The 25,967-nt window shown below is 43.1% G+C and overlaps 1 protein-coding gene across 15 annotated transcripts in view; it reads right to left on the bottom strand.

The window, feature by feature from the left end:
• ADD1 (adducin 1) overlaps window positions 1-25,967 on the bottom strand; it is a 125,029-nt gene extending 99,062 nt beyond the window's left edge. For all 15 annotated transcript variants that reach the window (XM_025214066.1, XM_025214065.1, XM_014524036.2 and 12 more), the window contains exon 1: window positions 25,855-25,967. The gene's annotated coding sequence lies outside the window, so the exon portion shown is untranslated. The remainder of the gene's footprint in view (window positions 1-25,854) is intronic.

Genomic DNA, 25,967 nt, shown 5'->3' with positions numbered 1-25,967 from the left:
GGGGGGCAGAAGTCTCAAACAATTACTATTTCAAAAGTGTCAAGAGCTCCCCCCCTTCCCTCTCCCCCAAGTCAAGATAATTGGATCTTTATGCCAAGTGCTGTAAAACACACATAGGATGCCTGGATTGTCATCAGGATCACACACGAGCCACATAACCAAATTCCATTCTTAAAAGTCATTCTTCTTGGGGTAGGCTGCAAGTGTGCAGAAAAGACAACTCAGTTTCACAACCACACTAACAGCCCTCCGTTTAGACACCCACATCAATCCATTCAGCCCATTACAGGAAGCCTCCCTAAAAAGAGGTGTTGCATACAGGTCAGGAAGTCAAAACTCTTGGAACCAAAGAGGATTGATTAGTTCCAGAATACAAATCCCTTTCATTAAAAAAAATAAATGACTGACTACCATCCCAATGCCTCTTTTTAGCACACGGCTATTAACCTGAGGGCACTGACAGACATGCAGCCCCGCTGTAACTCATGGCACTTCACAGAAAGTGCAGTGAGTTACAATGACCCCCTCCCAACAACCCAACAGCAGATGTTTGCTGTTTGAGGAGGAGGGAAGGGTGGAGGAAGATAATCAAGCTCTACTTTGGAGCTGATCCAGGAGAGAGAGGCTTAAAGTCTACAGCTTCTCCCCCTAGCCCTGCTCCCACTTGCAGCTCTAGCACTATTTTCAGGATGGGATGACGGAAGGGAGGTGAGGGTGCTCCATCTGGGGTTTGCCCAGCCTGCGCTGGACAGTGGGGCAAATAGAATGGAGTTCATCCCCCACCCCCGCAAGGGGCTCCAATTAACAAAAAGAAGTTAATGAAGGTGTTCTGTCTTGGAGCACCTTCATCTGAACCCCCATTAAATGAGGGTTAATTTGTCCAACAATCCGGCACTTTTAAAGTGCTCTGCAGCCATGCACTTCTGTCAGGGCATGGCAGTAGAGTACTTTCAAAGGGCCATTTGCAAGACAAACCATTTCTGTCTGTGCACAGAGTATCTCTACTGTCTGCAGTTGCCCTGGTATCACTAGCAAGGTGATACTTGCTCATTCAAATCCCATAGGGCTTTATAGATCATGACCCAAACCTTATACAGAATGCAGATATTGCCAGGCTAAACCAGACCAACGGTCCACATAATCCAAAACCCTATCTATTCCTGGCTCTAAGAATAGACAGTAGGGCTGTGCGAAATTTTGTTGGCAGTTTCATTTTGACTTGTTTCACACTTGAAACAGCAAAATTGAAACGAAACAGAGAGCTTCAAAACAGCCTCGAAACAAAACGAGGCAAGTTGAAATGTTTTGAAATTTTTGAAAAGTTTCGCATTTCGAAGCTCAAGCTGGGCTTGCCTGTAAGGAAACAGAAACTGAAGTAAGGAGAGGGAGGGGGAAGAAGTGCTCTCATTATTGACTGTGTAGCTGGCCAGTGAATGTCATCCTTTCCTGAGGTCTCTTCCAATCCCAGTGCTGTAGGGGAGGGATGGAAAAACTGCATAAAAGGGTGGCATTGTTTGAACTGCCCTGCTTTCTGCCTTGGCGCCAGTTGAGCAAGGGTGCACCTTAAACACACATGCTGATAGGAACTTTGTATTACATTTTATTAAAAACACACCTACCACTTTACACTTACAAAGCTTCACATATTGAGCATCCTTGTTTTACCAAGACTTCATACTGCAAAATTACATAACAAAACCATACAACAGCATATACTGAGCCCTTAAAATATACAACTTCCCACAAAAAAACCTTACAGAACCCCATGAATATCAATTAACCTCCCACCAAAAAAACCCAACAAAAACACACAACCAGAAACAAAACAAACAAAAAACCCTATTACCTCAGTGACCCCCTGAAGCTCTTTGCCCTTCCCTTCAGTCCTCTCTCTTGGTTCAGTGAAACAAGTGGGTCCAGTCCTTTTCCTCTACTTCTCCGCTTCTTCCTTTCCCATCTGTTCCTTGTACTGATCAATGCAGTATGTAAGTTGGTGCAACCCTAGTTTCAGGCACTCTCTTTCAGTAAAAGCTAACATGTTAGAAACCCTGAGTTTCTTACTTTCCATATACTGGTTTTAACACTTGCTAACAGTGCCCTTAATATTGTTTCCGCAGGCCCTTTGGTATAAGCCTGTACAGTAGTATCTCTTGTGTTAAGGACTGGCTTATTTTTGTGACACTCAAAAAACAATGGACCCTTTCCCATACAACCTTTGCATTATGTATACTCCCAAAACACGTGCCAGAATTTCTTCATCCCTGTACTGTACCTTGGACATTTTGCTGTTCTCACTAAGCTCCATCCATGTTGTTCCTCCTTAACTGGCAAGATATTTCATGTGATCAAGGGTCTACTTTCGCTAACTGCTGCCATGATGATAGAAATGCATTTCCGGTGTATGAAGTGATCAGAAGCAGCACCGCTTTAACTGCTGCCACTTTTCCAAAGGACAGTGCCCTTCCAGTCCACGACCATAGTACCCGTCATACCCTTGCTGTCACTTTTTCCCATGCCTTATTTCCTTTCCCTTCTGCTTCATTTGGGATCCCTAAAACATTGATCTCTCCCCCTCCACTACTTGTAGTCTAAGCTTCTCCTCCAGTTTCCTACTCCCATTATAGCGCTTTTGTTTTGTTAATTTAGACCCAGTCACTTCAAGATACTTCACTATGTTTTATAGAGGTGCACCAATGTACCATTCCATATCGGATTAGCACTGATAAAAGAAAATTTGACATTATCAGAAATCAACTTTTTTTGGCTGGTGTAGCTATATCACTGATAAATGCCACATGCATGCATGTAGTCAAGAATGCAGCCCAGCAGCTTGGAGCAGCATCTAGCTGTTAAGCTGGGGGGGGGAAGGGAAGGGGAGGGGCAGATCAAGGCCCCCACAGTAAGGGAGGAAGTGGGGCTGGGGCAGGAGCCACAGGCAACTCGTCCAGGAGGTGTGGGGAGTAGACACGGGGACAGTGGCTCCCCGTCTCTGTGCACACCCCTAGGGGAGGCATGGGGGGCACATGCTCCTTGGGTTTATGCATGGGGCGAGGGTGGGCTGCCCACTATGGGCTCAGGACCAGGGACTGCACTGGCCTCTTCCCAGTGGAGGGGCTAGGCTGGGGCTGGTGGCAATGGCACTGGGAGGGGGCTACCCGTAGCTATCCTATAGCCCCTCCCTCCCAGCACCGCTGCCGCTCGCCCTGAGCGCAGCCCTGCCCCCCTGCCAGGAAGAGGCCAGTGCAGCCCCCGAGCCTGCAGCAGGCAGCCCACCCTTACCCCATGCACAAATCTGGGGGACATGCTCCTTCATGATTCCCCTGGGGTACATGCAGGGGCCAGGAGCTGCCCCCAGTCCCCCCCCCCCGGACAAGCCACTTGCAGCTCCATCCCTTGCTCTACCCCAGCAGTCTGCCACTGCCCCCACTCCACTCCCTCCCTACCATTGGGGCTTCTGTCTGTCCATGCCTTGCCCCTTTCCTCCCCCAAACTCCGTGCCCCCACAGACTTACTGGCCAGATGCTTCTGGGCTGGGCTTCATGTTGCCTTTCAGATTGGTATCAGATGGTATGGATAGCTAATAAAATCAGCCATCTGTATCATCCAAAAAAAATCTTTAGCAGTGCACCTCTAATGTTTTAGTACCCTTTCAACCACTACACTGATGTCATCCATAAAGACTGTACACTTCACCACTCCCCCTCTCAGCTTTTTTTCATCTTTCGTTATTCTTTGCACCAGTGACTCCATTGCACATAGGAACAATATTGGTGACAATGGGCACCCTATGCCTTACCACTGTTTGGATTTTAAAAGCTCTCCTCAGATATCCATTTAATAGCACTTGGCTTTCCGCCTCTCTCTAACACAGTCTTATTCATCCTATCATCCACCAACATCCAATTCTGGGCACCACAATTCAGGAAGGACATGGAGAAGCTTGAAACAGTCCAGAGGAGAGCCACATGCACGATCAGTGGACAAGAGAACAGGCCTTATGAAGACAGGCTGTGAGCTATGGGACTCTTTAGCCTGGAGAAGCACAGGCTCACGGTTGATTTGGTGGCAGGCTACAAGTACATAATGGGTGTGCATCAGGATCTGGGGGAACACCTGTTCACCAGAGCACCCCAAGAGATGACAAGGTCCAACGGTCACAAATTCCTGCAAGCCTGTTTTAGGCTAGACATAAGGAAAAGCTTCTTTTACCGTCTGAGCCCCAAAGCCTGGAACAGATTCCCCCCACAGGGGGTACAAGCACATACTCTGGACACTTAAGAAATATCTGGATGCTTATCTTGCTGGGATGCTTTGACCCTAACTGACTTCCTGCCCCTTGGGCAGGGGGCTGGACCCAATGATCTTACAAGGTCCCTTCTAGCCCTAATAGCTATGAAATCTATTAAATCAATTTGTCCAGGAAACCCATTTTCCTTAGCACTAAAAAACAATAAAATCATGATCTGCTCTGTCATATGCTTCCTCCAGATCCAAATTTACTCTTGCCATATTTTGCTGCTTCTCCTGAATGTGTCAGTTTTCTTCTTATCAGCTGAATCAAGTCAGAAATCCTCCTAACTCCCCCTTGGAATTCAGATTGCCCCCTAGTCTCACTTGTCCCAGCCAAAAGGTGGGGAGGAGCAAGAGCTGCCCCTCTGCCCCAGATGCCAGATTGGGTCTACTGGCTGGATCCAGCCCATGAAGGGATAAAGCACTGCTCATCCGGCCTACTGGACAAAAAGGTTGAGCACCACTGCTCTATTCAGGTCTTATCCTGCGCCTACCAGTACAGTATCAAAACATGTCTCTTATCTTTCCCTCCTCTTGTGAACTAAGCAATCCCAGGCTTATTTTTCTCTCCACACGGGGCAGTTACTACAACTGTAAGCGAGAATGTGACTTCACAGCATATAGCTATTCTACAGCAACTGTGTACACTCACACCCCACTTTCACTAAGGCAGAGTTTCTCAACCGGTAGGATGCGAGGGTCCTCCAGGTTGTGGCAGCAAACCCAGAAGTGCCACAGCGGGACTTCTGGTTTCACTTTTGCATGCTTCAATCAGCTGCTGGGGGAACCCCGCCCCTGCTCTTCAACTGGCCTCTGGGGGACCCCCTCCCCACGCTTGTCAACCCCTGGGACCAGGATTTTTTGACCTTATGTAGGTGGGACGAAAGGTGCAAAAGGTTGAGAACTGCTGCACTAAGGTGCAACTTGCAGCGTAGCCGACGTATCAATTTACAACCAAGCTTACCTTGCAGTATCTAGTTTGCATATTCATACCTCAAAAGTCCTAATCTCTCCTTTCCTCCTGCCAGGCCTGAATGTATTTAAGTCAGTATGTAGACTCTATTCATAATGACATTAAAAAAATTCTACTGTGAATACCGCCCATTCTTTAAACAAACTTTACACATTTATGAACGCTGTTGAGAATTAAATGATTTAATTGAGCTGACCACAAGGGTACGTAGATCTTTTGAGTAATACAGAAAGTTTAGAACCAGCAATGTATGGGATTAATTAAAAACCTATTCCTTTCACTGTGCATTTCCCCATGTTTCTCACCACATAATCTGTTAGATTCCATCCCAAATCTGGCTAGGTCCTCTTCTCCCATTGCAAGTAACAGTAACCAAAAATTAACAATGCCATTTTCATATTTCACTTGCTCTTCACCCTCTATTATTTTCCAAATGATTGATAATATATTACTGCTGCAAGAACCTTAGAGTTCTTACTGCTAATGTTTGCTAGTTTCCTGCCCATAACCTACTATCTCATCACATTTTCCTTAATAGACTCTTGTAACTTGCTCAAAGCTTTTTTTAAAAGTACAAGCAAGCTATATACTATGTTACTCCTGACAACAGCAGTTAAACTGCATGCAACTCCAAGTGTGATCTTCCTCATGGATAAGAGACTGTCACTCTTCTCTCTCTCACTTCCTCCCCTAAACAGTGGGAGGCTAGGATACAGAGCTACAAATAAACTTGTCAGCTGGGTGTACTGTGAGGATCCAGTGCGAATGCATATTGTCGGTGTTTGAAAGGTTCCCAGATCCTCAAATAAATAGTGTCTGGAATATTACCTACAGCTAATAGCATCTGATAAAATAGGCTGTTGCCTCTGAAAGCTAACAGCATCTGCATTTGCTAAACTAACGGTTGCTAAAGACTAACTGGCTCAAAGAGATTTAAGGTGCTACCTTTTGCTTACAGCTAGTAAAGAACATACACCCTTTTTATGCCCACCAATTGCCTCTGCTTGCTGCTGCTGCTGCTGCCGCCTCCTCCAGACTGATACTTCACTATTTGAGTCCAACCTGGAAAAACAGCAGATGGAGAAGGAGAGGGGCTGTTTCTCTGTCTGCAGGAGTTGCACCATAGCTGTGCCAAGGTCTGCAAGGCACATGCATAGGGTCGCCCCACTGTGCAAGATCCAGCCAGGCTGTAGACTGTATGAGATGTCTGGCAATCCTATTTTTAGGAAAGACAAGATTGAGAGAAAATACCTCATTTTGTTTCAGGTGCCTCCCCCTCCCCCACTGAAGAATCCAAGGACTTCAAAAATACTGTCTTCACAACACCCCTGAGATAAAATGAAGATGCTTTCATTTTTACAAATGGGGTCCTGAGATGTAGGAGTGGGTAAGGTACTTGCATAAAAATCACAGGAAGTAAATAGCTGAGCAGTGAACCCATTAGGGTTTCTAATTCCTAGGCTAGTACCCAGTCACTAAACCATCCTTCTCCACCTTTAATGCGTCTTTCTCTAGTACTGAACACCTTGCAAAACTAATTGCAAGGTGTTCAATACTAATATTTTAATAAAAACTAATATTTTCCCAATATTTTGTGACTCAATATTCATTAAAGTGCTTTGATTTCCTCTGCTTGAAACTGTTATGCAAATCATTGGCGATGTGTACAGGGTGCACGTGGGTGCATGTGCACCCCCATGAGATTGGCAGTACATCCCCTGACAGAAGTGCCACCAACACTGCTGGTGGTTCCTGCAGGCGATCACTGCTCATCACCCCTCCCCCCCACTCGCCGCCGGCGGCATCTGTGGGTGGTCACCAACCACCAGCCAGCACTTACCACTCCCCTTTCCCCCCCACCCAACACCGCCACAGCCACCTGCAGGAGCTCCCTGCTCCCACACCCCTGCCAGTGGGCAGTCGCCATGCCCCCGCAGCCTATGGGAGCAGGGGGAATGCGGGGGAATGCGTCATTCATGATGCAAATGCAAGCTATTATTAAGAGTCTGACTAAGTATTTTATCAAACTACTACAATTTTTTTAGAGCAAAAACATCGCTTTAATTTGCTCCTCTAGAATCGTTGGGGAAACATTAATACAGCACTTATAGAATCAGTGTTTACTTAACAAAACACATGTCATCTGAAGTAAAAAGAAATCTGCTTCCTTTTGATGACTTATGTAAATATATCTTCCAGGAAATTTTATATTTTTGTTTATTTCAAGTATAAGGCCTCTAGTCGCATGAAAATGTTACATGCACGTAAAATAATGAAAATGCATACATCTTCTTAATAAACCATCCTAAAAAAATAGCAACTTACGTACAACATAAAATTTTTTATAATCCAATTCAAAAAGCACAGAAGAGATCCAGTAAATTAATCCCATGCTGAAATGGACCCCACTGATCTGTAGGGATTATCTCCTCTTTAATGCTTGAAGGCTGAGCATCTCCTTCAAAATTCCTTCAACTTCAACTGCAGAAAGACAGTGCATTTAGTATCTTCTGGAGACACTCAGCATAATAAAGGATGATATCCAAGCAGAAAGCAAACAGAAATTTTGCTCGAACCAATGGTAGAAGCAAAATTAAGCGATAAGTGTCTCATTAAAGAATATCTGAAACATGGAAGTAAGTTGGGTTTTGTTGACATTTGATCCATATACTAAAATTTGACTACATATATTACCCGTCAGCTCTGTGTTCTTGAGAGAACCCTGGCACCTAGCTTGCTGGACTTACAAAGGACTTTTTCTCCCCCCTCCCAACCTAACCAGAACTAAGCAGAAGAAAAGTTTAATAGGCATGTTGGGCCATACATTTCCTGGTCCCAGTATGGAAGGCCTATTTAAACTTAATTGACTAAAACTCAGCTGCTGGGTTAGGGAATGCTGAGGCAAGAGACCGAGTCAGAGGGGGTATGGGCAACATTTGAACAATGGTTAAGGGTTCATCACAATGTCCAGCCAATTGGCGCCCTGACCACAAACGCTATCATACTTTTCCCAGGATGACTGGTGGAAGTCCTTCACACACAGTTTATGAACACTCCAAGTAATCCCCTTAAGTATGTTCCATGTGCCCTTGGGATTTCCCCGTTTTAGAAAACAGACCAAAACAAGGCACCAGTAAAAGACTACAGTAAGATCTGAAAGTCATGCCAAGCTGAGGCTTATTCGCAACAGGTAAAATACAAAACACTGATGCTGACTTTACAGTGCAAGCATAGCTAGGCCATCTGAGAAGAAATAAAGCGGTATCCCTTCCAGTTCATCTTCTATAATCATAATAATTTCAAGATGGCTCCTAGGTGTCTGGTTACTCCTTAAAACCTTATGTTTTTACTGGTTGTTAATCAGTTTCTTGACACGTTCCAAACTAGATAACCCCTTGTCACTGAAAAAGGTAATTCATTTAAATTGAAACTGGTTAAACAACAGGATTTTCCCTGTCAATTATGGGTTGGGACTCTCTTGATTTACACAATTAAAAGAAGGCTTTGAAGAGACTGGACTAAGAGTATAAGAAAGTTGTAAAGTAGCAAATAGTGTGCTTCAAGAAGGAGAACTCTCTCCAATACCATCCACTCTTGTTCTTGAGAAAATGGGATAAACAGATTGTCTCTTTTCATGGCCTGTTTAACCTTCAATTATCATGTTAGGAACTTTGCCTGTCAACAGAACACCCAAGTGCCTTGGAATGGTGAGATCCCAGCTCACTCACTCGCTCTCTTCCTCTCTCTAGGCATAGCTTTCTGAACCTAAATTTTATTAGTTAAGCTTGAGCTAGGTTTCCCCAAATACTCAACTGAACCAGAGTAATATTGTAATCGTTTTGTTTGTTTTTCCTTGCATAGCTATTACTACTAGAACCATCATAAAATGTCATGTACTTGGCAATAAATAACTTTTATAGTCAAACTGGTGGTAACCAGGTGTATTTTTCCTTCTCTATTTCCCCTTCCCCACTTGTTCTACAACAACACTTCTTTTACCTAAGCTAAAAATCCTTGTAAAGCCCCAAAATACTGTGGGGTTTGCTCATCAAGAGGCTACCACTACTAGGACAGTTAGGGCAAAAGATTGGGACATGCCAAGTTTGAGAAACATAAGGGGATCAGCTTGTATAGGCACACTGACCCAGTTTGGCTCAGACGTGCCCTAATGAGTTGAATGCTGGCCTATGAGGGTGTCAGCTGGACAGCCAGCCTGATTCAGAGGTATTCTGTTCACCTGCATGCTTGTCTGACTGCATTTTATTGTTGCCCTGATGAACCGATTCCTGGCATATAAGGGTGTCAGCCTGTACATGCTGATCAACCCAGCTGGGGCAGGCATGTCACGTTAATCTGTGTGTGCATGTGCGAATGTATGTATTTGACTGATTTGGTGGCTGGAGGAACTCAGCCCCATTGAAACTGAGTCCTGCAAGATAGCTCCATTGGGGGTGAGGACTTGCAGAAGGGAGAGAGACACAGCTCCATATATAAAGCACAAGTAACACAAGCAGCACACTGATAGAATTAGAGACCCCAGAAACATACCCCTAATAAGTGAGCACACCCCAAAGTGACAGGCAAATCTGGTAACGCATAGGATGTTTTATTACAACTAGATCATGAATTAATTTTTAAAACTGGGCTATCCTACTGGAGTCTGTCTTCTAAATAGTAAACTTGATCACTTGAGTTGCCAGAATCACTGGCCCATTCTCCTTTACTTAAATGTCCTATGGCCATCTAGAGTCTTGCCCAATACATGCAACCTGAGTTAACAATTACAGTGGAGGGCAGGGGGAGGAAAGGTTTGTACATCTGGAAAGGAATGTGTTCATTCTTTCTTGTTTAGAAATTCAAGACTAGTCTTAAAGACCAGGTGGGATCCTTCTGCATTCTCAGAAATAGAACAAAGCCAAACAAATAAGCAGAATTAAAAAAAAATACAAAAACAGTCTCAAGTTGCAGCAAGGGAAGTTCAGGTTACATATTAGGGAAAACTGTCTCATTAGGAGGGTAGTAAAGCACTGGAACTGGTTACCCAGACAGGTGGTGGAAAAAGCCTCCAAGGATGCAGATAACACCTGGCTTGACAGCCTTAGCTGGAATGAACTAGTTTGCCAAAGGTTCTGCTTTGAGCAGGGGTTTTTAACTAGATGGACCTCCTGAGGCCCGTTCCAACCCTCACTTTCTATGATTCCTTACTATCTAATACTTCATATTATCTAATATTTAGAAGGATCTAACCCAAAACATTTCACTTGTTATAAGCTATTTCACCAATACAGAATGATCTAACTCTGAAATCATTAATTTAAAAACCCAACATAAATCTCCAGCACAAACACATTATCAGTTAGCTGGCTAGTAAACAAGGATCAAACCTAATCCTATTAGCAATGTTCCAAACAGATGTAAAAAACAAAATATATAGGTAAGAGTGATAAGCCTTTTTATCGCTTCCTTTTTTGCCTCCTGAGCAGTTTAACTTGACACAGTAAAACGTATTTTAAGTAAAGCGTCACACAGTTAATAAAAATCTTAACTCAGGGTAGCTCCTGCTACATTAGGGCAGATCCAGGCTAGTAGAAATGGCAGAAATGAGATAGTAAGATTCATTAAAATACTTCGATGTTTAAAAGAAATGCATCAATGCTTTACCTCTAGTTCAAAGATGGTGACTCCTACACTTGCACTGTCTCAACAACTTGTGCTGCTGACTCGTAAAAACTAGAAAAGAGACTTTTGTATTAAGTTTTCCAGTGGCTGGTCAAACAGCATACACATTTCAAAAATCAATTGTGTTAGAAGACTAGATAACCTAATGTTAGTTTTCTTCTGCAAGGTTTTAGTGTCCAACTTCTCCCACTCAAGACATGATATATAGTTAAAACTTTGATTCCAAATGTTTTCTTTATCCTCAACAGACTTTTGTTCTCACAATACTAAGAGTAAAAGTGATAAGAGCAAATTACAATACACTCAGAGGTTAGAATATAGCCTCCTCCATTGAACTTTCCACAAGGCAATGTGTAGTAATGAAAGGGAGAACTAGGACTTGGAAGCACAGTATAAGGCCCTGAAGACATGCATACTGCTTGGAGGGCTCAGCTGTTCAATTCAAAAGCCAGACAATTCCAAGTTAAAATTCCAGCTTCTTGCCTTGGAGATACTGTTCTTAAAAAAAGGTTTACAGTAAATGCTGTCTATTTTAACTACCTCAAGATTATTTGGTTTAGCTGTCACTTATATGGTGCTGGGAACCTGGCATGATACATGTGAACAGTTTAAAAACTAATTTAGGTCCCATCTACACCACCAACAGCTACAATATTAGAACTCATGTGATAAAACTGTCTAGTGTTGCCTGTCAGATAAGGGAACAACAATATACTATACCAGCTGTGAGTTTGTGTAATGTGCCTTGACTGTTAACTAATCCAGGCTTGCTGAAAAAGGGGGATGCTAGGTCAAGACTCATTATTTATAAAAATATTAAAGTGACTATACTTCATGTATTTCTTGCTGTCACAACCATATCAATGAATCCTAGAATCATATGATGCTGATTACACCGATTCAAAACTACAGTATAGGCTACAGCTGCAGGAAATGCCCTTGAAACAATCCAGCACTACCCATTAAGTCCAGATAAACAAGGGGCTCTTAACTTTTAACTTACTTCCTTTAAGCAAAGCCTGGAATTGCTGACTTTAAGATCTTTTGCAAGTGAAACATGTTAAGAAATTGGGCACACTGACTAAAAGGAATTTGTTCTAAAGAGCCTATGAAGTCTTCAAATATATTATTAAATGTGTGTTATGATAGCATTTACCACTCAAAGTCATTGCATAGTATGTGCACAAGAATGTTAACCCTTGATATAACACTTGTACAAGTGCCTAAGGATTAGACAGCTGATCTTGGCAAGTTAAAAGAAACACACAAGAACAGGAAAAGACACTGTGGCTTAGCTTGCAGTTGCCCACAGCACATCTTCTGTGCAGTCGCATCCATCTTTCCTTCAGCAGCATCTGGTATGTGTCAAATCACTTCAACAGCACAACACACATCCCACAGGTTGCTCTTACAAATCTGATTAAAAGTTCAACGTGGAGGAGAGATTAAAAAATGGAACTTAAAAGCATTTAATAGAATTTAAATTTTCCAGAAGCCATGACAAATAGGCTAGGATACAAGGGGCAACATTAACCAGTAAAACTCATCCCCTACTAGAGATGGGAGAATATGACACATGCTTCTTCACTGCAAAGAATGCAGAAGCAGTCATGATCCCAAAAAGCTATTCTTCCTCAAGGCAGAAGCAATCTCTAGGAGCTCACAGTGCACTTTCTATCATACCACTCTCCATGAAGGTTGGCCCTTAAATTAATTACGAGTTTCCCCTCTGCACCATGCTTGTCTGCTTGTGCATGTGTAAAAAGCAGCCAACAGACAAAGCCTAGGGTGGTTACTTTTGTAAGAATACTAAATTGCTACATTCTAAATATTTCTTGTTGTCACAGTGGTATACCACCAAGACAAATACCCCAAAGCAAATGATGTCAATTACATCACTTTCAAAACTAATTGTAGTACATGCCACAACTACAGGGAATGACACGTGTGTCCACCAGGTTATCTATATTTTATATTGGGAAACAGAGAAAAGGCTATAGATGTGTTTCAGAAAAATTGGATATACTACTTTTGTTTTACATCTGGCTACTAGGGCTGTGCGAAGCTTTGGTCCCAGATTCGATTTGGCCCAAAATGGAGCAGAATCCAAACCAAATCAGGAGACCCTTTAATCTCTCCAAATCGAATCGGAACCCTCTGAATTGAGTCAGAGAGATTTGGACATAGACACAGCTTTAAATGTTTTTTCTACATACCTCAAGGTACCAGGCAGCTCGTGAATGCTGCGATGCTGGGGCAGATAGAGCATCCCAGAGGAGGTCTGCTGGGGGGGCCTGCCTGCAAATCCCTGGCTCAGTGAGGGGGGTGCACCTGGGTCAACCCGCAGCTGATCACCGAGCCGGGGGGGACGGGGGGCTCCCAGCATACTCCCCAGCTGACCCAGAAGTGGACCAGAAGTACTTCTGGTCCACTTCCAGGTTCGCCGCCAAGCACGTAGAGGGGTGGGGAGGGGACAAACAACAAAATTACTTGCAGAAACTTCTTAGTCAAAGCATTCTGGAAAACCCATTACCCCGTCCGGAGTTCCAACCCTGCTCCCCCCCCAACCATCGTTACATGTAAGGACGAAGTGTGGGGTATGGGCAAGGCCAGCTCCAGTGGCCTTGCCCACCCCTACTCCAACCTTGCCACCAATAAAAAGGTGTTTATGGTTATGGACCATATGCCGTGCCAGTTTCTTAAAGCAGGAGGGAAGTACAGGGAAAAGCATGACGGTGTTTGTTTGAAAATGTAATGAGGAAGAGATGGAGGCTGGCATCATCTGGTAGGGATATGCCCTATTTATTTGCATACTTTCCCCACATGCATCTTTTCCCCCTGAACAGCAGCCCCTCAAAGTTGTGGCACATATCTTAAGTGGGGGAAGCTAATCTTTGCTGGAATAGAAGCATTGGAAGAGTAACAGTATAGAGATGCTGTGTTACAAAATGGCTGCCAGCTTCTCTCTCAGCAAGCAAGCAGGTGGGGCAGTCCAGTATTCATCTTTTCATAGCTGCTTTCAGCTTGCTGGACAAGAGAAGGTAGCCGCCATTTTGCAATGCAATCTTCCCATGGAAAAGCCAGGTCTACACCAGGGCTCTAGAAAAGTATTTTTTCTACATTCTGCCTTCCAAAACAAGGTGCATGGCTTATTTGGCAGGAGGTCATATATGAAAAATACGGTACTTTGTTACTTTATGTAGCAAAAGTGCAATAAATGTCATCTCTTTCTAAAATGTGCTATCCACTCATTTAAATGCTTAAAAAATGTTTTTCTTGTTTTTTAATGTGTTTTCTTGAATAGACAACCCTGTGTAGAAATTACTAGGTACACTTTATCTGGCCAAGTAAGTGGTACATTAAAGAGCAATGAAAAGGAATCACAGGCTTGGAATGGACATCCTCAGTCATTAAGCCTAGGCCGCTATGGCATGCACTTGCACCTGCGTTTCCTAAATTGATCAAACTCCATATTAAAACTAATTGGTTGTTTGTTTCCACTACTCCTATTTGAAGGCTGTTCTAGAAATCACTCCTCTATTAGAACCATTTTAATTTATGGACTAAAACGTATTCCTGGCCAGCTCATACCTTCTTGATCTTATGCTAGTGTTGCCCCTCTAACACAAAAAGCAAAAAGCACTTTTTCCCCCTTCAGGGCATCATACCCTAATGGACTTAACAGAAAGCAATCAACTCTCCTCTCTCAGCCTCTCCTCCAGTAAGACAGAGTTATCAAATCCCTGCTGATCCTAAGCAATTTTTTTTAGAAACTGGTACAGTCTGAGTTAATCTAAATATAGGTGACCGGAATTGCACGCAATATTCCATGTGAAATCTCACCAGGATTTTGTACATTGGGACTCTTGTCATCTTGTGATGGATTAATACATATATCTTTGTTCTCCTCTATCTTCTCAATTAAGGGGCTCCCAATGTAGAAACAAGTAAAAAATACTGATTGTATAAGATCTTTCCGTTAAGTATTAAATTTCAGCCCATTTCCATTAACCAGTCAGTTAGGAATGATCTTCCTTTGGTAAACCCAGGTTGCAATTTATTCCATTTACTGCCACACATTTTAGTTATTTCTTCCTTCAAAATATGTTCTACAGCTGTGCATGCTACTGAGATCAAAATAACGGGTTTGTAGTTGCCTGGTTACACCCTCCTCCCAATATGCATACTATATTTGCTGGTCTCTAGTGCTACTCCTGACTTGATAGATTTACTAAAAATCCTTATTGGTTCTTGGATTTCATGTGCCAGTTTTTCTTTAAATTAGGGATGGGAATTAGCTAGTATTTCTGAACCGAGTAAACTAAGCACAGACTTTTCTAACTTCCTTGTGGTAATTTCTGTTATATACACACATCCCCATTAGGCATCCTAAACCTTAAACCCAGGTTCAAAATAATTATCTAAACTGAAAACAGAGGTAGACTATTCATTATTTCCTCAGACCACAGCTGAGTTACCTTTAATCTTTCCTTGATCTTCACATTATAATGCTTCTTAATTTTTCTTCTTTTTTATTTGCATGACTGAAGAAACTTTTGCTATCTGTTTTAATTTCCTATGCAAGATCCAACTCAGCTTGACTTTTGGCAATTTTGAGCTTAGCCCTACATCCTGTGATTTCTAAGACATACCTTAGTTGTTTCTTTCCCACCCCAAATATTATCCTTCCCAAGTCCTTCATCCAGTAGAGCTTGGAGTCCTTTTCCTATTAGTTACTGAAATAGTCAAAAGAAAGCTTATTTTGTCCCTGCTGTATTTGGGTTTAGCAAACAATATCCTGTTAGATAACACAGCTGATAAAACTAAAAATATTACTTTTACTGCAATATCAGAAGTTCAGCATGCATTTCTGCTAGCAGGAAGAGCAGTAAACATCTAGCCAGTGTAAACTAAGCTAGGCCAGTACAGGACAGGGTGATACAGAACAGGAACAGAACAGAAGCTGTGAGATCATTAGGCCATTACATCTTTAGAGTTCACTTCACGCTTAAGGCACTTAAGATTTTCTGTGTCATGTATAACGACAGGATTTTGTTCTGTATTTCTAATGTTACCTACCACCTTTGAAAGGTGAATTAGGACTTCTTTTGCATCTGGAGCAGGAAAAGGCAAGTCGTGGTCACTCATCATCTTCAACCAAACCATATAAATTACAATGTGAAAAATTCAGAGCACTTAGCACTAGTACACTTGAATAGTTTGCATTGCACTTTTGTATTGAGAGCACAACAACTGTCGGTACTACAAGGTTGTCTTGAATAATCACTGCCTACTGGAAGTTTGAGTTTAAAATTACAACAGAACAGAAAAGAAAAAAAAGAGAGATCATCAAGCTGCTCCATCAAGTCAGTACATCTCAAATAGGATAAAGTTAGATCTAACTTGAGTGCAACAATTAAATTTGCTAGGTCCAATTATTTGGCCCAATTATTAAATTCAGTATAAAATACAGTGCAGTAATAATAGTAAATTTTACAATTACCAGATTCATCAAGTTTTAAGGCCAGAAAGGAGATCAGCATGTTCATTTAGTCTGAACTTCCATATCACAAAGTACACAAAACCTCATCCAGTAATTGTGCACCAAAGAGACTCTCTAAGATTTGGTTCATTTGTTAGAAAGATAGGCAGTTTGGACTCAAAGGGTACAAGTTTGCATCGCAGGGGCAAAATTAGACTCCTGGATGTTCAGGGGTCCAAAAAAAACTGTGCCCGGGGGGGGGGGGGGAAAACAGGGCAAGGCACAGTCCAGGACTGTGCCCTGAAGCAACCAGAGGCTTGGGTCCTCCACAGAGATGCTCTGGTAGCCAGGCCAGAACATCTCTATGGTTGGACCTTGCCCCAGGGCTGAAGCACATTGCCTGCCCATACAGCTGCTACTGCTGGTGAGTGTGGGGCTTCTTAAGTGCCAGGAGGGTGGGGCAGTCTCTCTGTCTCGTGGTCTTTTCTTTTAATTGTGGAGGGACATGGATTTTGGGGTATTTTACAGAGTGACCTTGGGATTTTTTTATTTTTTGAAATCAGGGATTTTTCAGTTTTCAAATAGGGAACACCAGAATTCCTCCTAGGGAGGCAAGTGGCAGGACCCACGCAGAGAAGCCTGCTCAGAACTAGCACCTTAGACCCAGCTGGAGGTGGCGGACCTGCTGGCCAGTTGGGGCCAGGGGGACATACTTTGACAGTTCAAACAGGCCACCACACTGGGAACATCTTCCAGGCAATAGCTGCCCAGATGGCTGGGCAGGGGGACACATGGCAGTAGTGACAAGGCCCACCTCCGCAGCCGCTGGCAGCTGGCCAGGAGGGGCAGATGCCTCTACTGGCTGTGCAGTCCCCTCCAGGTCTGGCAGGTGTGCAGCAGGTCACAGCCAGGCAGCAATCCCCACTGCCAGATGGCTGCAGTGGGTAAAGAGTACAGGGAACTCTCAGGGATGCTTCAGCAGTCCAGCTGGCACAAGAGGTAATTTCCCCAGGTACCAATTAGCCAGGCCCCAGAAGCTCCTGAGAGCAAGTAGCCCTGAGCTACTAGCCAGGGCAGCTTTTTGTACTGATGGGGCCGGGACAGGGCAGTTTTTTTACACTGCTGGGGCCAGCATAGATGCTGGCCCCAGGCTCCAGCTCCCCCTGGCTGCAGATCTGGGAGGAGCCAGGCAGGGCTATTTTGCCCCAAGTGGCACAACTTTCACCACACCGAAGTACATGTCCAGGTGTGCCGAGTCAAAAAGCCCCAGCTCAAATTTGCACCACTTCTATTTTTGCTGCCGCAAGCGCACATGCCTGCATGTGTGGACACACCCAAAGACTGCAAGTGACAGAGATTTCACCTTACAGGCAATTTACTCCAAAGATAAATTACTAATGCTATTAAAAATGTGTGCCTAAATAGCAGTAATTGGCACATATTCCTATATATCAAGTGATTTGTTCTGGATTATAGGAGTAAATATATTAGTAATGTATAAAAACATCATTTACAAAAAGGCTTTAAAGCCAAGAAATGCAGAGTTATGGTATCACTTTAAAGAACTGGGAGATCAGGAAGTACTGAAATATCCTAAACCTCATTTATGCAATCATGGTCACCATCTGTGGAAGATGGAGGTGTGCTCTTTGGGGCGGTTGTCATCTGGGCTTGGAAACAACTGAGCACACTAGGGACACAACTTCACTCTAAACAACATGCACCACACACAAGTAGGGAATATAAAGCAGCAATATGAAGGAATAGTAGGATGCTTCCCTCCAAGTGTGAAGCACACAAGCCTAACATCTGGCCGTTGCAAATGCAGAAAACCTGCCTGTTAGCGTGTCCGCGCGGGGTACTGTCTGTTCCCCTGGTTCTCACCTGCCACAACTTCGATCTTATTAAAGAAATGGGGAGGGAAGAGATGTTGCCATGATCAGTACCTGCAGAAGGACCACACTAGGTCTGTATCATAATCTAGGTGCTTTTTTATTCTTTCTTTTACAGAGAACCAGAGGGGAGGCAGCAGCTTGTCTGAGTTGTTCCTGGGATCACCCAGCATCTCAATTGGTACAGTAAGTGTCAATAGGCATCTTGCCAGCTTGTGGCTGTGTCCTCAATCAATCCCCGCAGGGTCCTGTCTGAGTCCCCCGCCCTCTGTGTGTGTGTGTGCGGGGCGGGGGGTGGGGGTGTTTGGGGGGGGGGGGGGGGGGGGTATCTCCAGGCTCCTTCTTATCCAGGTTACTTGCCATAACCCCCGGCACTCATAATCCTTGCCCGTTCCCAATAATAAAGATAAAGTAAAGGGGGGAAAGAAAAAAAAAAAGGGGGCATTTTCTTTCTTTTCTCCTGTCTTGGCTCCCCACTGCTAATTACCTCATTAGTGGCTTGTTACAGGCGACACCCAGTCTCTTTTGCTGCGTGGTGCGTGGATCCGGGAGTTGGCCTGTGGTCAGGTCCACGGATCTCTGCCCCAGCTTCCCTCTCCCCTTGAGTTCTGGGTGCTGGGCCAGGTCTCTTCAGGGGTCTGGGCTGGTGATCTCTACCCGCTTCGGCTTCCGAGTTGCCTTGCCGTGTCCCTGCACGAAGCCGCAGTTTCTCCCTGCACAGCGGCTCTGTTCTCCCCAGACTCACCGCCACTACCGGGTGCTCCTGGGGCTTTTTTTTTTTTTTCCCTTGAGCTATGCAAATTTTATCTCAGATTTTTTTCCCCATGGTAAAACAATCACTAGATCTGGTCACTATGCCATGTATTGATACTATGCTTGCCAGAAAGCTTTCTGTCCAACATATTTATGGGTGCATATTTGTTTTGGGAAAAGTTTAAGAGAATTCATTATTAGGCTGTAAAACAATTTCTCATCTTAATCCCTATGTTGGCTAACAGAGGGAAAGTTCTCTTTCATGCATATGAAAGAAAGACCTAAAATGACATTCAGGCCCACTGTTAAATTACTTACTTCCTGCCCTTCAAAAATGTAATTGTGTACTAGGAAATGCTGCAAACCAATTTTATTTTACAGTATACCTTCAGTAATCAACCCTGTATAAATGTTTTGTAAAACAGTAACTTGGTTAACCATCTTTATAACTGGATCACTTACAAAGGAAACAATACTGTTGTGAAATGTTACTGAGTGATCTAGGATTGTTGTGGAAAGTCTCCAACAAACAGTAATATAACTGGGAAGGGGAAGGAGGAGCATTCTTTGCAGCAGATTATAAATTAGGAGTAGAGAAGGTATGCAAATGAGCATAATGCAAAATATCAGGCATGTTGATCAAATAACTCTTCAACCTAAAATTATATATTTTTAAATAGGTAAAGGAGCATGTAGTTATGCAGGTTCCTTGTTGAAAGTTGTGACTTTTTCTTTTCAAACTCAGTAACTTTTCCGGAGTTACGTGCAGAAACTGCCAGCACTTGGAGATAATGAAAATAAGCACTGTTAACTCAAAAAAATTACTCGTGCCTGAAAAAGTGTTTCATTATAAATTACAAATAAACTTGAAGACTACCGTCTCCGAAATCAGAAAAATACTTTTCCTAAGTTTACATCAATGAGTTGACAGCAGTTTCTGCATGATCAATTTCATGTTTCCCTTGTATATTAAATTCCTTCTCAGCTGGAAGATGATTATAAACATCAAAGGAGCAAAAAATTATTTAAAAAAAAAAATATGTTAGAGGACTTTTAAATTCAGGATGCTCAGGTAAAGTTCTAGCACAGTGGGCCAGATCCAGTGTGGGGCTGGTATACAGGGTCAGCCCACAAGTGCAATCCAGTGTGGAAGACTCCCTCATCTGGCCTGTGGGACTCTCCACCAGTAGAGCAATTTGACAGCAGGTGAGCAGTGGCAGTGTTAATTGCCATGGCTCTGAAAGCTTCAGCAATTAATGCTGCCACAGTCCCCCTGCCCCTATATTTCTGAACCCATGGGGAGCCCCATCGGCCAGATGACATGGTACTATGGGCCAGAGGTTGAGCATCATCATTCTAGCAGGAACAACGTTTTAGAATTTTTTTTTTTTCCTTTTTAAAAAAAAATTAAATAGACAGGATCCCTCCAGACACAGACAGTAGTAAAAAAATGCAGTCTCATTTTGCTGCAAGGGGAGTTGCATTGGATGCAGAGCACATTTCACATGTGAATCTACTGCACCCTTTATTCATTTTTCAGTGACATTTCAGACTTTCACTGGTTATTCCATAGGTGTGACCAACATCTATTAAAAGAATTTGCTTCATTTGTTACTACAGAAAGTAGCCTTGCCACTGGTATGCTTGATCCCCTATAAGCAAACATACCTTGGAAACTCAAAGTATAAGCAAGAGAGCTTTTTAACTGGATAAAGGTACTTAGTGGTATACAGCTTTGTTAAAAGAAAGAACATTTTAAAAGTACTAACTTAGTATGCATAGAAGATTGCCCTCCCAGATCACAGCTGGTTTAAACCAAATCTCGAAATGGTGCAGCTTTGTACAACAGTGCTAAAGTCAATGAACAACCGAATCTAGCCTATCAGGTTCCAGCTTCTGACAGAAAAGTGATGTTACATAAGGACAAGAACTCTTAATGGGTGTCCTGCCTCCATCCAAAGCAAAGAAATTAGATGTACACTGTTACAAGTATTACAAGGTCTCACGGCTTTAAGTCAGGCTGGCAACATTATGGAAAACAGAGGTTTTAGTTTAACGGTGGCTATTTTAAACCAAATGTTTACTGCATGCGACAAGTGCCTAGAATAACCTATGGAAACTGAATATATGCATGCATTCATTCAAGATTAGGAGAGAACCTTACTATGCTCAGCCCCGTCTGCTCCTCAAGAGGAAGTGAACCAAGGATTCTATAAAACGTAACTGGTTAACTGCAATTACTACTGTTTGTTTATGTTCTCTCAGTTCAACCTTTGGCTCAGGTATACAGAGGAAACTACAGAATAGTAAATTAATACTTCATACCCAAAGTTCTTTGCAGATTGTCTGAATAAAAATCATATCCCTGTGGCACTGAAACAACCACCTCTGTGGCAGAAACAGAAGGCAGTACACTAACTACAATGAAAGACTTTAAAGCAAAAGCTATATTATGAGAGAATACATGGGTTTTCCAGTTTACCAGAGCACCCCTTGGAATAACCAAAAACAAGGGCCACAAGCAGATGGAGAGTAGGTTTATGTTGGACATCAGAAAGAACTTCTTCACAGTTAGGGCTGCCAGAATCTGGAATGGGCTTCCAAGGGAGGTGGTGCTCTCCCCTTCAAAAGGAGACTGGACAAGCACCTGGCTGGGATCACATGACCCCAGCACTTTTTCCTGCCACAGGCAAGGGGTCGTACTCAATGATCCTTTGAGGTCCGTTCTGACCCTAGCATCTATGAATCTATGGTTTAAGAGGCAGAATCTGGTAACAGCAGCTTAAGCTAGAATTTCAAACTAGGCTACAGAAAGTAGCCCAGTTTTGCACCCACCCTTGAAGGTTTTCGCTTTTATTTAGTAGCAGGTGCTTCCCTCAGGACCAAGCTGTGAACACAACCCACACTGAAAATCCTTTGATGCTCCAGCTGACTAGCACATCTGATCTGTAGCTGAAAATTAAAACCCATGCAGAACCCATTCCACAGAGCAGCCAAGGAGCCACCGAATTGAGTAGAACCAAGAGGAAGAATTTAGCAGCATGCCGGGCGAGCCACTACAGTCATTCAATAATGTCTGCCCAGAACATAGTTGAAGTTTCCAGTTGCAGGTCCAGAACTGGTTTATCAATAAACCAAGGATTCAAAAGTACGTCACCAGCTTGTCTGGCAGGCAATGATTACAATTCACTTGGGACAGCCAAAATGAAGTGCAACTGTTCCAAGATGAGCAGCTGGGCACCTGATACATGGAAATACCAACGTTTTTGCACGAAGTTCCCCAATAGCTTCTTTCAAGAATTTGTAGCAACAAGTACTCAGGACCTCAACTGCACAGCTCATCTGAAAAAGCACTTCTTGGTAGTGTTTCCAGGAGTCTTGACTGATATCTGAAGGCTGAGTTAGGAAGTAATTACCAAGACACCTAATTTCATTTTAAAGGATTCATACAATTACTAACCCAACTTCAACTGCCAAGCTTAAAAAATGGGTCCAATCGCAGTCCGGCTAATGAGCCAACAAGAACAGTGATTCAATTCCCACAAATTCATGATGCTCAAAAGCTTGCTTAATAACTATTCTCCAACCATTTGGGTTGGTCTAATAAAAGATATCAAATTCACCCAAGGAACCTTGTCTGCCTGATGCTCACTAATACACTTAAGTATCTAGCATGTTTATTAATATATTCCATTTCCCTTGAAAAGACGACCCTAGTTCTGAAGTTTTCCAGAACATTCCATCAAGTTCTACTAGAAACCTATGGATGTTTGCAGACAACTGTGTAGCAGAAACAAAATTAGCTTAAAAAAAACAAAAACAAAAAACAAAACAAAACAAAAAAACAAACTGTCTGGATCCCTTCCTCCCCACCCATGGTTACATGCAACAACCTAACAAGTCCTATACAAGGACTTAGAATCCACACCCAACCTTACCTCTTCTTAGACTAGAACCACTAGAAATTGACTGAAACCTTGCTATTTAAAAAAGAGCCTTTCCATTTCAAAGAACTTTCTCTTCAAGAAATAACCAGGTTTACATCCTATCAAAAAGGTAGGATATTTGAAAGCAAATGCTCATCACATTGCAAGACACACTAGTTGATATTTTTCTTATTTCCCTGCAAAACCTGTTTGGACTGTATGCATTGATACTGCAAACCCAAATAATCTGGGTAATGCCAGTGCTTTAGAAAATACATATTTCAATTAACACAGTTTTGACACTGAAGGAACTATCAGGTGTACATCAGACAAGATCTTTAATACCATGGAATCAGAACTTCAGCTTAGTCTTTCAGAGTCAACTCCTCGCCCAAACATAAAATGTTGATCACTTCAGAGTTCCTAAGAGAAATGCTAATTACAACACTAATTATCATTACAGCTCTATAAACACAGGCAGTAACTGTCATGTAGCATGGCATAGTAGAATAAGTTCAAAACTAAAGGCAAGAAATCAAGCATTATAATACTACTTTTGCTTTTGACTCACTGAGTGATCTTGAATCAGTCTCCTTTTTCCTTTATTGTAAAATTAAAAAGTGATACTTCAGTAAAGTACAGCATCCCTGACAAGTAGCTACCAAGTTTTGTTAATTCTAGATCTTATCCCTCAGTCCCTCAAAGGAGAATTGAAACCTAAACAGCAGGTGGCCACGCTTTGAAAGTGACTCATCATGCAGGTGCTCTTAATTATTATAGTCCATAAGCCAGTGGCTTTCAACCTTTTTTTCATTTGTGGACCCCTAAAAAATTGGGAGGTGTGAACTGCTTTGAACTGCACGTATGGGAATTCACACACTTTTGACTGACCACAGTAGTCTTTTGCAGACTCCTTAGACATAGGCTGCAAACTCCCAGGGATCCACAGACCACAGGTTGAAAACCACTGCCTTAAGTCATAAAAAGATAAACCTTCCTACCCAGGAGAGCACACAAACACCATCAGACTCTCCTTATGCCTGAAGAAGAGTGTTTATGTTAGAAGGTTAGCAAAGAACAATTTTTCCAACTATTTAATCTGTCAAAAAAGATATCACATCTACCCAAAGAACCACATCAATCTTTTTACAAGGCACTGGTTCAAGAAAAGCAATGATTACAAGATGCACTGCTTAATGTCTCAGGATTTTAAGAATATTTATTACTTCATAAGTGTCATGTACACATTTGCAACCAGTATGCTGAGATATTTTTTGTCCAATTTAGTATTTTCAAATCTCATATGCAAGAAAGGTTTGTTTACTTAAACATTCAAACCTTCTCTCTTATTACCTTGCAAAGTATCACTTAAAATTCACTTGGTTCTTGGCTGAAGAACCAAGACCTCAATCCTGCAACAGAATCCATATATAGTCTTAAAACACAGAATTAGGATTTCCCATTACAGATCCTACTGTCAGATCAAGGTGAGTCTGCAAAATGCCCTGCAAGATCCCTGACAATGCTCCCAATAAGAAGATAATTAGGACAGAATTTTAAAGTAGAAATCCCTAATCAAATCCAGCTGCTGTTGAAACAACGTTGATTCAGTAGGCAGCTTTCTTCTCTCGATCTTTGCCATCATTAGACTCTCAAACTGTTCATATGCTGTTCTGCCAGGCACACCTTGTTCCAGGTGAGACAAATAAATCTTGAGCCTTTGCCGTGAAGACCTCAAAGCCATTTTCCCTTGTTAGGCCAACTTAGAGGAGGAGGAAAAAGATAATACTTCTAATGGAAGCATCGGCACACTTAATATGCTAGTCACAACTTCATGTAGAAAGTCTTGTGCAGATAAATGCGTTATGCCTACCTACATTCTTCTTGTGATTTCAAGCAGCAGCATACGTATTACATGTTCAAAATTGCTCTCTGGTAGCTGCCACCCCAGACAGCCATCATTTCGGTGAATTGAGAAATTCATATCTAGATCTCTATATGTAGAGCAATAAAGCACTTAGGAACCTTCATGATGAAAAAGATATATAAAATGTGCAGACACAAGTTTCCACCTTAAACAAGAGTCATCTCTATTAGTACAGAGCACTTGAGGAATCAGTCCTAAAAGCACAACATCAGGGGAGGAAAACAAGCTCCTCCTTGTCAACCTTAACAAATGATGAAAATCACTAGTTTAAAAGTACCTTTCAGATCTTCCTTCGTTTGACATTTCTCCATTCAACAGTGGAAAAGGCAGGGCTCAACCAACCCAAAATTAACCTAATAAGTGTTTTCTATCACTGCAACGTACAACTGGACCCAAATTATCATAATTTTGTCCAAGCGACGGCAAACGCAGCACAGATCAACACTCAATGTGCCAGCAGCAATATCTTTTATGAGACCGACCAGACGGTCGGAAAAAAATAAATAAATAAATAAATGCTTTATTTGCAAGCTTTGGGGGCACATGCGCCCTTCCTTCCTCAGGCACAGGAGGATGTCAAGACGATAACATTTCTCCCAGGTAGAAACGCTTGTACTTTGAGACCAAGCTGGGTCTGAAATCCCCTGCAGCCGGGAAACAAAACAAGCCCCAGGAGCAGACGGCCCCATGGCCGCTACTCACCCAGCCGCCCAGGGCCGCCCCTGCCGCCACCCCCCCCCCCCCCCCGGGCCCCCCCCTCCCGCCACAGCCTCGGGCCCCCTCGGCCCCGGGGAGCGGGTTTCCCACCCTCCTCCTCGCCTCAGCGCCGCCGGGGGCACAACAACGAGCTTGTTCTAGAAACCGGCCCCCCGCCCTCGCCCGGCCCCGGCCCGAGGGAGGGGGCGCCCAGGACCCGCCCGCACAGCGCTCACCGCGGCGGCGAGAAAGCGGCTGCAACCCAGGTGTCGGGGCTGGTGCTGGGGCTGGTGCGGGGCCGCTGCAGTGTCCCCAGCCGTGCGCGTCGCTGCCCGCCCCACACTGCCCC

This window comes from Alligator sinensis, unplaced genomic scaffold, assembly GCF_000455745.1.
Source record: "Alligator sinensis unplaced genomic scaffold, ASM45574v1 scaffold1094_1, whole genome shotgun sequence".
Classification (NCBI taxonomy): Eukaryota; Metazoa; Chordata; order Crocodylia; family Alligatoridae; genus Alligator; species Alligator sinensis.
The sequence above is the reverse complement of the archived record's forward strand: the minus strand, read 5'-3'. Positions and strand labels throughout refer to the sequence as shown.